The sequence below is a fragment of the Kogia breviceps genome, chromosome 7, assembly GCF_026419965.1.
Source record: "Kogia breviceps isolate mKogBre1 chromosome 7, mKogBre1 haplotype 1, whole genome shotgun sequence".
Taxonomy (NCBI): Eukaryota; Metazoa; Chordata; class Mammalia; order Artiodactyla; family Physeteridae; genus Kogia; species Kogia breviceps.
In genome coordinates, this window is record NC_081316.1 from 71,310,851 (window position 1) to 71,329,055 (window position 18,205).

The window sequence follows — 18,205 nt, forward strand, 5'->3', positions numbered from 1 at the left end:
TTAGTGTTTTAAAAGATTGAGATTACCATCATAGTTTGCTATATTGAAATCTTTTTTTTTTTTTTGGTTCGTTGGTTGTTTTTATAACTAGGGTGGAGTTGGCTATAAAACAAATTCCGCCTTTTAGCCTTTTGTCTCACAGGGGAGATGTCTAAATTACCATGACAGCCTCATAGAAACCTGAAGTCAGAGTCTAACTGCACTGCCATATTTTCCTCAACATTTCCTGCTTAAGCAGTAAATTTAAGCACATTCATCTAAAGACAGTGCATGCCAGGGTAACAGATGGCTTGGGAGAGCTCACCTGATTTTCCTGCCTTCCAGTAAATCAGAGATATCAAGCATTAAAGGCAGAACCCATAATATTACTCAATACTTCAACATCCTATGGAAACAAGAATGCAGTACACTCAGGATGAGCTAGGGTATCTTCTTTATTAGGTGGATTTGGCTGCCCATAGCAGTTAAGAGTTCCAGTTGGAAATATATCAAAAAGATTAAGTTTACTTATGTGGAGATTTCAATTCATTTTTGAGCCTGTTTAGTTCAAAACCTTATAAGCCATTTTCAACTCACCCTTGAGATGGTGGAAAAAATTTTGTGATCCTTATATACTTATGGTCATGTACCTACCAAAATAATTTTGAAAAACTATATTCCTCTGCATATTTTTAACTTAAGATTAAAACAAAAAGGTTGTTGTAGTTGCTAAGGAACTACAAAATGTAGACATAGATGTTTTAGAATAAAATTGATCAGCAGTCTTTTAAATGTATTCAATGGACTACAAATACCATAGCCATTTGATACCCCCTGTCATTATATATCAGCTCATCTTTAATCATCAGAAATATTATATCAATGCTTTTTGTCTTTGAACATTCTACTTCTCCCACAGAATTTTAATATATGTTTATAATGGACATCTTTATGATCCCTCTGGCACATATTTCTGAAACAAACATATGTATAAATTGAAATTTAACTTTTTTCCTGTGATCATAAGGCTGTAACTTAAAGAAAAATTTCTCCTTGATTGCATTATCATATATTACTTTCAGTACGTATATTGAAAGTCAGTTGATCAAAACAATCTAAATATAAATGTTAATGATTACTCAAGATAAAAAGTAAAATTCTTTTACAAATGCAATCTCAATGGGGCAGCTTAAATTTGAACAATTTGTTCAAGTGTGTGTTCATGAATATTACCTATTGCTAGAATATTATAGGGTTCAGCATAGATTCTCTTCCTTTTTTTTAGTTTCTAAAAACTGTAAGTGTTGAAAAATCTTTTTCACATAAATAAGTAGATAGGCCCAGAAGAAATATTATTATATCGATTTTTTTCACAATTTTTTAACATCTGTTTTATAGCCCAAAAATTATTTAGTGATCTTTAATCCTAAAATGTAATTAGTTATCAGTAGACAACTCTATTTTGTTGAAATCAGTGACTTGGAAACCACAGGAATTTTACCCAGATAGGGTAGCCAGAGTTAGCATTTAAAATACAGGGTACCTAGTTAAATTTAAATTTGAGATAAACAACAAATAATTTTTTAGTATAAGTATGTTCCGTGCAATATATTATTCATTGAATACATTAATCATTGATTAGCTAGAATTCAAATTTAACTGGGTGACCTATATTTTATCTGATAACTCTATACCCAGATATTAGAGTCATTCATTTTCTCAACATTAACACCAGCTATTTCTAATTGTCCAGGAATATTTTATACCCATGGCCAATACTATACCATTTGAAAACCCAAGATGGGTGAGAGGTGGGCCTGTCTTTTTTTTTTTTTTTTTTTGCGGTATGCGGGCCTCTCACTGTTGTGGCCTCTCCCGTTGCGGAGCACAGGCTTCGGACGCGCAGGCGTGGCGGCCATGGCTCACGGGCTTAGTTGCTCCACCGCATGTGGGATCTTCCCGGACCAGGGCACGAACCCGTGTTTCCTGCATCGGCAGGCGGATTCTCAACCACTGCGCCACCAGGGAAGCCCGGGCCTGTCTTTTTTAAGAAGAAAGAACTATTGTGAAAAGTTTGGTGAGAAGACAGAACAATCCTGGCAGCTGTGACAGCTCTTGTTTTCACTCAGATCAGTTTTAGGAAAAACTACATTGTAGAAATTGAGGATCAGGTTGTTAATTCTCTTAAAACTATTTGAGCTCCCACTCACCAAATGCTAAATTTTTGTAAATACTTGGTAAGTTTGCCCAAGGGATCACTTATCCCAATTTAAAGACCATGACCTAAGAAACCCTGAACTAACTAGGATTCCCACATTCTTCAAACTAATAATATAAGTTGGGATCAGACTTGTCAGGGCCCAAAGTGGATCAATATGTCTCCTTTGCAAAATTTTGCACAACTTTAATTATTGATTTTTTTTTTTTTTCCTGCTGAGTTGGGTTTTCATTGCTGCTCCCAGGCTTTCTCTAGTTGCCGTGAGTGAGGGCTACTCTTCGTTGCGGTGCACGGGCTTCTCATTGTGGAGGCTTCTCTTGTTGCGGAGCACGTACTCTAGGCGCGCAGGCTTCAGTAGTTGTGGGGCTCGGCTTAGTTGCTCCACAGCGTGTGAGATCTTCCCGGACGAGGGATTGAACCCATGTCCCCTGCATCGGCAGGTGGATTCTTAACCACTGTGCCACCAAGAAGTCCCTGATTTTTTTAAAGTAACTGTTTTCCTGTAGTAATTAGGAGTTGCATATTATCAAGGACTGTATGTATTTCATTAACCGCATTATTCTAGCACTAGTGGGGAACCTGCAAACAGAAGGTGCTCAATAAGTCTTTGTTGACCGACTGACAAAAATGCAGTCAGTCTAGCTGCTTGGGCCTTCTCTAGCCTAAACCTGCACCCAAATTTTTAATACCTTACTTTTTCCCTGTAACCCTTTGACTATCCCAAATATTTTATGTAAAAATTCCCCTTTTCCCCCCAACATCCAACTTTCCTAAATATATTTTCTCTCCAAATACTCTTTAGAGACAGAAATAAGCAAGGAAATATTTGAGGAAAGTGACAAGGTAGACAGACATATGGCTATTACTATCTCTTGTTTGCCAGTTTTCTTCTATTTGCAATGTGCAAGCAAGGTATGAGAAGTGTGTGAAAGAGTTTTCCATCCCATTCCTGGTTTGGAACTTGATAATTCTTAACAGTGGTGTGTTCTCAATATCCTATTGTTAAATAATCATCTTTTGGGCTTCCCTGGTGGCGTAGTGGTTGAGAGTCCGCCTGCCGAGGTAGGGGACGCGGGTTCATGCCCCGGTCCAGGAAGATCCTACATGCCGCAGAGCGGCTGGGCCCGTGAGCCATAGCCGCTGAGCCTGCATGTCCGGAGCCTGTGCTCCGCAATGGGAGAGGCCACAACAGTGAGAGGCCCGCGTACCAGAAAAAAAAAAAAAAAAATCAGCTTTAAAGTATATTTTCCTTGAGGGTAATCATGATAAAAACCTTTCTCTGGAAGGAAATACTATTGTTGTAACAACTTCAGTTCCAGCCTACTGCTATTGCAAGTTTTTACATTTTTAATTAAAGAAATACATAAAGCTTCTAACCAGGAACCTAGAACTGAAAGTAAAAGTGAAATCTAACAAAGGGAACATGCCATTCTAATTCCAAAGTAAATATGAGAGTCATTGTAAATTCTGGGAATTTCTTAGACTGTTGACAACTTCGTTTCTTACAAATAAAATACGATTAGATCATCCTTGAAAAAGTCCTGATGAAGAAATTTACAAAGAAATATCTTTTAATATAGACAGGTCTGTTCTCAATGTGATGAAGTTTGCCCCTTTTTAAATGGTGGCTTACTTACTTACTTTTAGTTTCATCCACATTGTAGCTTGTACCAGTAATTTGTTCTTTTTATTGCCAAATAGTATTCCACTGGCTGAAAATACTATAGTTTGTTTATCCATTGTCCTGCTGATAAACATTTGGGTTATTTCCTGGTTTGATTCCTTATGAAGAGTGAAGTTATGAACATTTCAGTTCAAGTCTTTTTGTGAATCTGTGGATTCATTTCTGTCGCATCTGGACTGTAATTGCCATTGGGTAGGCGTATATTTATTTTTATTAGAAACTGCCAAAAACTTTCACAAAGTGTTTGCACCATTTTACACTCCCACCAGCAATATATAAGCATTCTAGTTCCTGAACATCCTTTCTAAGACTTACTATTGCCAACCTTTTAAATTTGACCTCTTCTTTTGTGTATGTAGCGGTATTTCACTATACTTTTAATTTTCATTTCCCTGGTGATTAATGATTTTGAATATATTTTCATATGCTTTTGATGATTTAGACATCATCATTTGTGAAATGCCTGTTCAAATCTTCTGTACATTTTAAAATTGAATCAATTGACTTTATTATTGATTTAAAGGAGTTCTTTATATATTCTGAATATGAGTCCTTTGATATGTGCATTGTGCATATTTTCTCCAAGCTGGTGGCTTGCCTTTTGCCATTTTTTAACAGCTTCTTTTAATGAGTAGACTATTTTAAGTATGATGAAACCTAATTTAACATTTTTTTTCTTTTATGTATAGTGCATTTTATATCCCATTTAAGAAATCTTTACCTACCCCAAGATCATAAAGATTTTCTTCTGTGTTTTCTTTTAGAAGCTTTGTGATACTAGCTTTTACACTTGGGAGTATGATTTATCTCAAGTTAGTTTTTGCATGTGGTGTGAGTTGAGGGCAAGTTTCATTTTTTTTCTCTAAATATTGTCCCAACACAATTTATTGAAAAGACCCCCTTCCTCATTGAATTGCTTTAATGTCTTTATCAAAAATCAATTGAACTTACATGTGGAGGTTTCTTTCTGGACTCTCTATTCTGGTCTATTAATCCATCTGTCCTTATGCTAATAACATACTGTATTGATTACTGTATCTTTATAGTAAGTATTGATATCAGATAGAATAAGTCCTCTAACTTTGTTTTTCAAAATTCTCTTGGCTATTCTAAGTCCTTTAAATTTTCGTATAATTTTTAGAATTATTTTGTGAATATTTTTTTTAAAGTTCCTGGGAATTTGATTAGCATTATATTTAATCTATAGATCAGTTTGAGAATTAGTGACATTTTAATGTTATTGAGTCTTCTAACCCATGAGCATGGTATATCCCTCCATCTGGTCTTCTTTAATTTTTTGTTTTGTTTTGTTTTGTTTTCAGTACAAAGATCCTTCTCATCTTTTGTTGTTTATTCCTAAGTGTTTCATATTTTTGATGTTATTTCAAATACTTTTTTTTTAATTTAGATTTTTAATTGTTAATAGTATTTTAAAATTCCATGTTCAGTTATTTGTTGTCAATATGTAGAAATAATATTGATTTTAGTATCAGGATCTACCTTGCTAAATTCACATACTGTAGTCATTTCTTAGATTCTTCTATATTTTCTTCAGTAAATTATAATGTCATCTATAGAAACAATCATATTTCTTCCTTTCCTATTTTATTCCTTTTATTTATTTTTTCTTGGTTTATTGTACAAGTTGAGACCTCTAGTACAATGGAGAATAGGCTTGATTAGAGTCAACCTCCTTGCCTTATTCCTGATCTTAGGGAAAAAGTGATGTTAACCATAGACTTCTCATAGATAAGTATTTTTCTATACTTAGTTTACTAAGAGTCTTTTAAAATCATAAATGGAAGCTGTATCTATAGATATGACCATATATTTTTGTCCTTTGTTCCATTAATATGGACAAATACATTAATTTATAAGTATTATATAAGCCTTACACTTCTGAGATAAAGTCCACTTGATCATGATGTAATATCATTATTATATATTCCTGAATTTAATTTCCTAGTATTTTGTTTAGGATTTTTGAGTTGAGGCTGGAAAAGAAGAGCAATAAGGGGAAAAAATGGAAATAAGATAATTGAGATACCAAGAGAACGTACGATATAACTACAACAAAATATGTAAATTTGGTAGAGAAGATAAGAACTAATTAAAAGTCAACAATTTATTTTAATTACTATTACTGTGTAGCTGAATGAAGAGAAACACATGATAATATATACTTATTACATTTGATCCCATGAAGTAAATATTACTTACTAGCAGAGTTTTAGAGCCATAGCAGCTGTGGTAGTGGACCCAGACTCACATCAGCCAGCCAAGCTCTGGAGTAGGTCACAGGTAAAAGCACTTCACAGCTCCCACAGCATTTGGGGTTTGGTGCATGGAGAGATAAAACAGGCCAATTCATGATCAAAGGCTCAAAACCACTAGGTGTCTGCCCTAGGACCTGACCAATTATTACAGGAGCCAAACCAACTGAATGCATGATCCCTCTGAGGGTGAAAATGTTGGGACGGACAGTTCCCTATGGTAGCTAGGAAATAGCACTCTCAGACCTGGGGGAGCTTCTTTAGCGCAAAGGAACCAGGCTAAGAAGACCAGAAGAGGTTGCAAGAGAGAGATAATATCCAAAGAGGGATAATATAGGAGGACTCTGGTGTTGCCTTGTTTCCCCATTCTCAAAGCTTTCCAGCCTTCCATGGCTGACTCCATACATATGTAAGTTTGAGTACATTCCTAAGTCCCAGAAGCTTTAAAAACTGAAGTGATCAAGATGCCTACCTCCCTCATTCTACCATTTTCCCCGCGGATAAAGTATAGGAAGGGAACATAGGGAAGTACTAGGATACTTAGGGTCAAGTAGACTCTTTGTTGTCTGAAGAGAGGGTGTAGGATCATAGCTCCTCTCTCAATGGCACTGGGGCAAGCCAAGAGAGGCAAGTAGGACCCAAAATTTAAGGAGGCACTCCCCTCAGGTTTGTGTACCCTAGTCCTGGCCCTGGGCAAGTGCAAAATGTGCATTTAATAGGCCTTTCTGAATTGGGAGCAATGGAAACAAGACAGTTCTTGTTGAATTGGTCTTGAAACCTCTGAATTAAATGGGCACAAAATTTTCTCCAGTCAAAAAGCTCTTATCTCTCTAGGAAATTGGAGGCAGTGCTTGGCTCGGCAAGTCAGAGGCTTCTTGGTAGACAGTGTTGAGGTGTTTGAAGGCAGCAGAAGCAGGGTTTGCAGGAGGCCCTGTAGCGGCAGTAGTGCAAAACTGGAGCCAGATGATCTGGCTTTGAACCCCACTTTCCCCTTCCCAGCTATGTGACTGCAGCAGACACTGCTGGTACTCAACCCAGATCCCCCTTATGTCCCTCTGCACCTAAACCCCAGATGGTTCAGAGCTGCTAACGGCTTACACCTGCGACCCAGTTTAGACCATTACCCTTGGTTGAGGTGACGCTTAGACCACTACCACAGCTGCTACGATTACTGTCCCCTGCCCTTTGCCTGTGGGTCAGGCTTAGACTCAGCTCATTCCCCTTGCCTGCATTTGCTACAGGCTTTCTTGAAGAGTGGTAAGTACACTCTCAGGAGATTATGTTCCTGAATCCCTGTGCTAGCTGCTTCCAGAAAGCCTAACACAGTAGTGTGTAGAGCAAATTACCCATTACAACTCAGCTGTAAAATTGGGATAATAGTACACACTTTTTAGGAGTGTTGTGAAGATTAAATGATTTGATACTTATGGTCACTTCAAAAAGTTTCTGACACATAGAGTCAGTAAGTGTAGCTCTTATGAGAGGTTGATGCTGTCTGATATAAAGATATGACAGTTCTTTACATTTTCAGAATGGGTAATTAGTACAGTTGTTTGGGGAATGATGCTTCTCAGGCTAAGATAGTATCTTACATCATTAGTCACAGGAATGTGTTAGGTTGTATCAGTGTTTCACAGTTATCTAACACTTCAACTGAGGGAAAAAAAAAACCCTCAAAATGTAATCCATACTAAGAAGAAATACACAATACTTTTATGCCCCAGCCCATGATCTCTGCCAGTAGAGAAGTGATGAATAAATTATATGTCAAGACCATGAAACATTACATATCTATTTTAAAAATAATAAATTGCAAAGCAGGAGCAAACTCAATTTCTCTCTGGAAGAATTCATCCTCATACTAGGTCTCACAAAACCATTGATGGAGCCCCAACGAATATGAGCTTACACATAAAAGTCACAAGACATATTAGAATCACAAAATATAGAAGAAGTACATCTAAGATGTTTAAAGAAATAAAAGAGGGAATTGAAAACATGGGTAAGGAGCAAGAGATTATAAAAAAAATGAACAGGAAGATCTGTAAAAGAACAAAACAGAACTTCTAGAAGCTGAAAAGTAATCATTGAAATTAAAACCTTAATGAAATACTCAAACTGCTAATGAAGAAATAATTAGTGAACTGGATAAGCAGCCTGTAGAAACTACTAGATTGTAGCATAGAGAGATGAAGAAGTGGAAAAATGAAAATGTTGTTAAACATGGAGGACAGGTCCTTTGTGTCTAATTCAGAAAGAGATAATAAAGAGACAGGAAAATCCAATAGAGATGTAGTGGCTGAGACTTTTCCAGAAATGTTGAAAGACACCTAGCCTCAGATTCAGTAATTTAAGGTGCCCATAACCAAATGGGAATCACCAGTGATTATTCAGTAACAGATTATCCCTTAGACATATTTGAAAAGTCATTTACAACTACCAATAAAAATTTTTGATTTCGCTAGAAGTATATTATGACAATGAGAATAAATGTTAGATGTGGAGCTATTGTGATGATAAAGTAAGTTTATGAAGAACATTTTGACATATTTTACTAGATTGTATTTGCATATCAGGTACTATAGAAAAAACCTTATAATAAATAAGAGACTACTCCTCTGGATGTTTGGCAAATATGTTGATAAAATGATTTTTAAGTGTTTAGAAGGTAATATTCATTCATGATTAATTAAGATCAGAAATTAAAAGATAAACCAAATTCTTATTATTTCATTTCATATAACTTGCTTTTGTTTTAGTCTGCAGATCAAATTAGGAAAATACAATTTAATCTAATATATGGCAATAGGCATTGTTAAAGAAAAAAAATTCTGACTCATGCAATGGACTTCTCCAAAAGGAAAAGGTAGATAAATTTGCTTTTTGGGTAGATTGAGAAGCATTTTCTCATAAAATGAAAAGCATTAAATTAAAGTACAATATGTTGACTCAGAAACTGAGAATACTTGAGGTGTCAGGTTTTATCAGTAAAGGAGTTTTGAAAATAGCCCTCCTCTGATATGATTAGGAGTGCTTCAACGTTGGACAATTATTCCTGTTGTTCTGATAGGTGCAAAAATGCTGAATGGGGCTGAGGTCAATCATTCTCATAAGTCGGTTTTTCCTAAAATGACATAGTAAATATCACAACATTCCAAGTAGGAAATCAAAAATTTTAAGACATATTAGTTATGAGGATTCTAACTATTCAAACAGCAAACTCATGCTTATATTTATTTATTTATTTTTCTTTTTAACATCTTTATTGGAGTATAACTGCTTTACAATGGTGTGTAGTTGCTGCAGTATAATAAAGTGAATCAGCTATACGTATACATATATCCCCATATCCCCTCCCTCTCGCATCTCCCTCCCACCCTCCTTATCCCACCCCCCCATCCCACCCCTCTAGGTGGTCACAAAGCACTGAGCTGATCTCCCTGTGCTATGCGACTGCTTCCCACTAGCTATCTATTTTACATTTGATGGTGTATATATGTCAGTGCCACTCTCTCACTTCATCCCAGCTTACCCTTCCCCCAACCCTGTGTCCTCAAATCCATTCTCTACGTCTGCGTCTTTGTTCCTATCCTTCCCCTAGGTTCAACAGAACCATTTTTTTTTAAGATTCCATATATATGTGTAAACATACAGTATTTGTTTTTCTCTTTCTGACTTACTTCACTCTGTATGACAGATTCTAGGTCCATCCACGTCACTACAAATAACTCAGTTTCGTTTCTTTTACTGGCTGAGTAATATTCCATTGTATATATGCACCACATCTTCTTTATCCATTCATCTGTCTATGGACACTTAGGTAGCTTCCATGTCCTGGCTATTGTAAATAGAGCTGCAATGAACATTGTGGCACATGACTCTTTTTGAATTATGGTTTTCTCAGGGTATATGCCCAGTAGTGGGATTATTGGGTCATATGGTAGTTCTACTTTTAGTTTCTTAAGGAACCTCCATACTGTTCTCCATAGTGGCTGTATCAATTTACATTCCCACCAACAGTGCAAGAGTATTCCCTTTTCTCCACACCCTCTCCAACATTTATTTTTTGTAGATTTTTTGATGATGGCCATTCTCACCAGTGTGAGGTGATACCTTATTGTGGTTTTGATTTGCATTTATTTCTCTAATTATTAGTAATGTTGAGCATCCTTTCATCTGTTTGTTTCCAATCTGTGTATCTTCTTTGGAGAAATGTCTATTTAGGTCTTCTGCCCATTTTTGGATTGGGTTATTTGTTTTTTTAATATTGACCTTCATGAGCTGCTTGTATATTTTGGAGATCAATCCTTTGTCAGTTGCTTCATTTACAAATATTTTCTCCCATTCTGAGGGTTGTCTTTTTGTCTTGTTTATGGTTTCCTTTGGTGTGCAAAAGCTTTTAAGTTTCATTAGGTCCCATTTGTTTATTTTTGTTTTATTTCCATTTCTCTAGGAGGTGGGTCAAAAAGGATCTTGCTGTGATTTATGTCCTACAGTGTTCTGTCTATGTTTTGCTCTAAGAGTTTCATAGTGTCTGGCCTTACATTTAGGTCTTTAATCCATTTTGAGTTTATTTTTGTGTATCGTGTTAGAGAGTGTTCTAAATTCATTCTTTTACATGTTGCTGTCCAGTTTTCCCAGCACCACTTATTGAAGAGGAAGTCTTTTCTCCATTGTATATTATTGCCTCCTTTATCAAAGATAAGGAGACCATAGGTGCGTGGGTTTACCTCTGGGCTTTCTATCCTGTTCCATTGACGTATATTTCTGTTTTTGTTCCAGTACCATACTGTCTTGATTACTATAGCTTTGTAGTATAGCCTGAAGCCAGGGAGCCTGATTCCTCCAGCTCCGTTTCTCTTTCTCAAGATTGCTTTGGCTATTCAGGGTCTTTTGTGTTTCTATACAAATTGTAAAGTTTTTTCTTCTATTTCTGTGAAAAATGCCATTGGTAGTTTGATAGGAATTGCATTGAATCTGTAGATTGCTTTCGGTAGTATAGTCATTTTCACAGTGCTGATTCTTACAATTCAAGAACATGGTATGTCTCTCCATCTATTTGTATTGTGTTTAATTTCTTTCATCAGTGTCTTATAGTTTTCTGCATACAGGTCTTTTGTCTCCTTAGGTAGGTTTATTCCAGGATATATTATTCTTTTTGGTGCAATGGTGAATGGGATTGTTTCCTTAATTTCTCATTCAGACTTTTTGTCATTAATGTATAGGAATGCAAGAGATTTCTGTGTAGTTATTTTGTATCCTGCAACTTTACCAAATTCATTGATTAGCTCTAGTAATTTTCAGGTGGCATCTTTAGGATTCTCTACATATAGTATCATGTTGTCTGCAAACATTGACAGTTTTACTTCTTCATTTCTGATTTGTATTCCTTTTGTTTCTTTTGCTCCTCTGATTTCCATGGCTAAAACTTCCAAAACTATTTTGAATAATAGTGGTGAGAGTGGGCAACCTTGTCTTGTTCCTGATCTTAGAGGAAATGCTTTCAGTTTTTCACCATTGAGAATGATGCTGGCTGTGGGTTTGTCATATATAGCCTTTATTATGTTGAGGTAGGTTCCCTGTATGCCTTCTTTCTGGAGAGTTTTTATCATAAATGGGTGTTGAATTCTGTCAAAATGTTTTTCTGCATCTATTGAGAAGATCATATGGTTTTCATCCTTCAGTTTGTTAGTATGGTGTATCACATTGATTGATTTGCATATACTGAAGAATCCTTGCATTCCTGAGATAACCCCAGTTCATCATGGTGTATCATTCTTTTAATGTGCTGCTGAATTCTGTTTGCTAGTAATTTGTTGAGGATTTTTGCCTCTATGTTCATCAGTGATATTGGCCTGTAGTTTTCTTTTTTTGTGACATCTTTGTCTGGTTTTGGTGTCAGGGTGATAGTGGCCTTGTAGAATAGTTTGGGAGTGTTCCTCCCTCTCTTATATTTTAGAAAGTTTGAGATGAGTAGGTGTTAGCTCTTCTCTAAATGTTTGATAGAATTTTTCTGTGAAGCCATCTGGTCCTGGGCTTTTGTTTGTTGGAAGATTTTTAATCACAGTTTCAATTTCAGTGCTTGTGATTGGTCTGTTTATATTTTCTATTTCTTCCTGTTTCAGTCTCAGAAGGTTGTGCTTTTGTAAGAATTTGTCCATTTCCTCCAGGTTGTCCATTGTACTGGCATATAGTTATTTGTAGTAATCTCTCATGATCCTTTGTATTTCTGCAGTGTCAGTTGTTACTTCCCCTTTTTCATTTCAAATTCTGTTGATTTGCTTCTTCTCCCTTTTTTTTCTGGATGAGTCTGGCTAATGGTTTATCAATTTTGTTTATCTTCTCAACGTACCAGCTTTTAGTTTTATTGATCTTTGCTATTGTTTCCTTCATTTCTTTTTCATTTATTTCTGATCTGACCTTTATGATTTCTTTCCTTCTGCTAACTTTGGGGTTTTTTGTTGTTGTTCTTCTTTCTCTAGTTGTTTTACGTGTAAGGTTATGATGTTTATTTGAGATTTTTATGTGTGTCCTGAGGTAGGATTGTATTGCTATAAACTTCCCTCTTAGAACTGCTTTTGCTGCATCCCATAGGTTTTGGGTGGTCGTGTTTTCAGTGTCATTTGTTTCTAAGTAGTTGTTGACATCCTCTTTGATTTCTTCAGTGGTCTCTTCGTTATTTAGTAGCATATTGTTTAGCTTTATGTGTTTGTATTTTTTACAGTTTTTTGCTGTAATTTATATGTAGTATCATAGTGTTGTGGTCAGAAAATATAGTTGATATGATTTCAATTTTCTTAAATTTACCAAGGCTTGATTTGTGACCCAGATATGATCTATCCTGGAGAATGTTCCATGAGCACTTGAAAAGAAAGTGTATTCTGTTGTTTTTGGATGGAATATCCTATAAATATCAATTAAGTCCGTCTTGTATAATGTGTCATTTAAAGCTGTGTTTCCTTATTTATTTTCATTTTGGATGATCTGACCATAGGTAAAAGTGTGGTGTTAAAGTCCCCTACTATGATTTTGTTACTGTCAATTTCCCCTTTTATGGCTGTTAGCCTTTGCCTTATGTATTGAGGTGCTCCTATGTTGGGTGCATAAATATTTACAATTGATATATCTTCTTCTCGGATTGATCCCTTGGTCACTGTGTAGTGTCCTCCTTTGTCTCTTTATTTTTAGTCTTTATTAAAGTCTGTTTTGTCTGATATGAGAATTGCTGCTCCAGCTTTCTTCTGATTTCCATTTGCATGGAATATCTTTTTCCATTCCCTCACTTTCAGTCTGTATGTGTCCCTAGGTCTGAAGTGGGTCTCTTGTAGACAGCATATATATGGGTCTTGTTTTGTATCCATTCAGCAAGCCTGTGTGTTTTGGTTGGAGCATTTAATCCATTTACATTTAAGGTAATTATCGATATGTATGTTCCTATTACCACTTTCTTAATTGTTTTGGGTTTGTTTTTGTAGGTCTTTTCCTTCTCTTGTGTTTCCTGCCTAGAGAAGTTCCTTTAGGATTTGTTGTAAAGCTGGTTTGGTGGTGCTGAATTTTCTTAACTTTTGCTTATCTGTAAAGGTTTTAATTTCTCCATCAAATCTGAATGAGATCCTTGCTGGGTAGAGTAATCTTGGTTGTAGCTTTTCCCCTTTCATCACTTTGAATATGTCCTGCCACTTCTTTCTGGCTTGCAGAGTTTCTGCTGAATGATCAACTGTTAATCATATGGGGATTCCTTTGTATGTTATTTGTTGCTTTTCCCTTGCTGCTTTTAATATTTTTTCTTTGTATTTAATTTTTGATACTTTGAATAATAAATGTCTTGGTGTGTTTCTCCTTGGATTTATCCTATATGGGACTCTCTGTGCTTCCTGGACTTGATTAACTATTTCCTTTCCCATATTAAGGAAGTTTTCAACTCTAATCTCTTCAAATATTTTCTCAGTCCCTTTCTTTTTCTCTTCTTCTGGGACCCCTATAATTCAAATGTTGGTGAGTTTAATTTTGTCCCAGAGGTCTCTGAGACTGTCCTTAATTCTTTTCATTCTTTTTTCTTTATTCTGCTCTTCAGTAGTTATTTCCACTATTTTATCTTCCAGGTCACTTATCTGTTCTTCTGCCTCAGTTATTCTGCTATTTATTCCTTCTAGAAAATTTTTAATTTCATATATTGTGTTGTTCATCATTGTTTGTTTGCTCTTCAGTTCTAGGTCCATGTTAAATATTTCTTGTATTTTCTCCATTATGTTTCCAATATTTTAGATCGTGTTTACTATCATTACTCTGAATTCTTTTTCAGGCAGACTGCCTAAATCCTCTTCATGTGTTTGATCTGGTGGGTTTTAAACTTGCTCCTTCATCTGCTGCATATTTCTCTGTCTTCTCATGTTGTTTAACTTACTGTGTTTGGGGTCTACTTTCACAGGCTGCAGGTTCATAGTTCCCACTGTTTTTGGTGTCTGCCCCCAGTGGGTGAGGTTGGTGCAGTGGCTGTGTAGGCTTCCTGGTAGTGGGGGCTAGTGCCTGTGTTCTGGTGGGTGGGGCTGCATCTTGTCTTTCTGGTGGGCAGGGCCACATCCAGTGGTATGTTTTGGGGTGTCTGTGAAGTTAGTGTGATTTTAGGCAGCCTCTCTGCTAATGGGTGGGGTTGTGTTCCTGTCTTGCTAATTGTTTGGCTTGGGGCATCCAGCACTGGAGCTTGCTGGCTGTCAGGTGGAGCTGGGTCTTAGTGTTGAGACAGAGATCTCTGGTAGAGCTCTTGCCAATTGATATTTTGTGGGGTCGGGAGGTCTCTGGTGGTCCAATATCCTGAACTCATTCTCCCACCTCGGAGGGTCAGGCCAGACAGCAGGCTGGAGCATCAAGCCCCTGTCAGCCACACGGCTCAGAAGAAAAGGGAGAAAAAAGAAAGGAAAATAATTATTTTTTAAAAAATAATAATAATAAAAAGAAGAGAGCAACATAACCAATAAACAAATCCACCAATGACAACAAGCGCTAAACACTAAACCAAGATAAACAGAAAAATCAGAAACAAATCAGTCACAGACAGGAAACCCCAAGTCTACATTTGCTCCCAAAGTCCACCACCTCTATTTTGGGATGATTCATTTTCTGTTCAGGTATTCCACAGATGCAGGGTTCATCAGGTTGATTGTGGGGATTTAATCCATTGCTCCTGATCCTGCATGGAGAAATTTCCATTTCTCTTCTTTGTTCACACAGGCCCTGTGGTTCAGATTTGGTTTTGGCCCCACCTCTGCATGTAGGTCACCCTCACACATCTGTTCCCCACCCAGACAGGAGGGAGTTAAAGCAGTGGCTGGTTAGGGTGCTCTTGCTCACTCAGGCCAGGGGAGGGAGGGGTACAGTAGTCATAATTGGAATGCGGGGTAAGCCTGCAGTGGTAGAGGCCAGCGTGACATTGCACCAGCCTGAGTCATGCCTTGTGTTCTCCCGGGGATGTCGTCCCTGGATCACAGGACCCTGGCAGTGGTGGGCTGCACAGGCTCCCAGGAGGGGAGGTGTGGACAGCGACCTGAGCTTGCACACAGGCTTCTTGGTGGCAGCAGCAACAGAGCTAGAATTTCATGCCCCTCTCTGGGCTCCAAGCTGACAGCCACGGCTCACGCCCATCTCTGGAGCTTGCTTAGGTGGTGTTCTGCCTTCTATGGGCACACAGGGAGGGAATCCCTTCTCCTTGTACACCCCAAAACAATGGTCTCTTGCCTTTTAGGCAGTTCCAAAATTTTCCCTGCACTACCTCCCAGCTAACTGTGGCACACTAGCCCACTCAGGCTGTGTTTACGCAGCCAACCCCAGTCCTCTCCCTGGGATCTGAACTCTGAAGCCCGAGCTTCAGCTCCCAGCCCCCACCCACCCTGGCAGGTGAGCAAACAAGCCTCTCAGGCTGGTGAGTGCTGGTCGACACTGATACTCTGTGTGGGAATCTCTCCATTTTGCCCTCTGCACCCCTGTTGCTGCGCTCTCCTCCGTGGCTCCGAAGCTTACCCCCACCCACTCCCCATCCCTGCCGGTGAAGAGGCTTCCTAGGGTGTGGAAACTTTTCCTCCTTCACAGCTCCCTCCCAGAGGTCCTGTCCCTATTCTTTTGTCTCTGTTTTTCTTTTTCTTTTGCCCTACCCAGGTATGTGGGGAGTTTCTTGCCTTTTGGGAAGTCTGAGGTCTTCTGCCAGCATTCAGTAGGTGTTCTCTAGGAGTGGTTCCACATGTAGATGTGTTTTTGATGTATCTGTGGGGAGGAAGGTGATCTCCATGTCTTACTCCTCTGCCATCTTGAAGGTCCCCCCTGCTCCACCGCTAACTCATGCTTTTAAATTCATCCACAATGAAAATTCTTACGAATCTTCTCAAATAGAACTTCTTTTTTGTTTGTTTGTTTTTTGCAGTATGTGGGCCTCTCACCGCTGTGGCCTCTCCCGCTGCGTAGCACAGGCTCCGGACGCGCAGGTCCAGCAGCCATGGCTCACAGGCCCAGCCGCTCCATGGCACGCAGGATCCTCCCAGACTGGGGCATGAACCCGCATCCCCCGCATCGGCAGGCGGACTCTCAACCACTGCGCCACCAGGGAAGCCCTCAAATAGAACTTCTTAACTTACCTTGCTTGTAAATTTCATCTCTATAAGACAGAGGAAGTGGTAAGTTCTGTCCCTCATTGTAACCAACATGGCAGAACTGGTTGACTAAGTTAAAAATAACACTGACCCTGAGTGAAAGGAGCAAAGTTGTCTTTGATGTTTTTTGTTAGGACTGTTGTAGATTGCATTCTCTGGCAAACAGACCCCGGGTTGGAGATGGTGTGCAGGTGGGGTATGGGGCAGTGCTTTCAAAGACCACCCGCACAAAGGAATGAACGAAGCAGTGCTGAGCAGAGGTATAAATTGAGTCATAATACAGTTGCAACAGAGGTCGCAGCAGGTCTCACAGGAAACTCTCAAACTTGGATGGTTCTTCAAAAATGTCTCTAACTGAAGGGGCCAGACCTGGACTCCCACATTAACAAGTCATTAGATGCAGAGAGCTGCCTGGGAAACCATGGGGGAGGCAGCTTCTTTCAGATCTATAGAATTCCTTCGGAGAGTTTCAGCTGAGCAACATCAAAACATAATACTCCCAACAGCCGGGATAATGAATGACTCACAGCTAAAGGAGATCTGAATAGCACAACACATTCAATAAGAGAATGCTTATTGTAGTCATATGTCTACCCTCAACTTTAGGAGTGTACATTTCAGAAAAGTTAAAGGATCATAGAAAACTGAAACAACAGGAGATTTGTAGCTAGCAGAAGCATCTGTTCATTCAACAAATACTTAAAATGGGCTTACTCTTTATTCATCTCTATGCGAGGTACTGCAGAAACAATGAAGAATCATAGATAGTCCCAGCTAGTGGTGTACTGAAGCTGGCTGCTACCTGCTGGCAAGAGCCAATTATCAGTATTTCTTCCAAACTCCCAGAGATGTCCACTTGGTAGCTTGAAATGGGCCATGGTGGGAGTATTTATACCATGGAAACTAGATAATGGTAAAAAACAGGGATATTTTTTACCCCAGAGAACCAATTGTTAAACATGTGCCAGCACAGTACTGCACCCCACTTTTGAGCTGACAATCCAACAGACCTGGAAAGGTATAAAATTGTCTACTCTGCTTCTGGTCCTTTGAAGTAGCTTCACATCCCCATGTATGTATGAAAAGGTGAGTTCTTGACACTCCTACACTGTTCTTGACAAGAGCCTTAGACTCATGCTGTCCAGTGGAAATATAATGTGAGCCATATATGTAATTTAAAATTTCTCACTTTTTAAAAAGTGAAAAGTAGTGAAATTGTCACTTATTTTATATAACTCATATATCCAGAATATTAACATTTCAACATGTAGTCAATATAAAAATATTTTACTGTTTTTGTACTACATTTTCAGTGTCCATATGTATTTTACACATAGAGCACATCTCAATTCAGATGTAAATTTACATCAAAATACTTGAGCTGATTTAAAATTTTTTTTTTAATTTTTTTTTG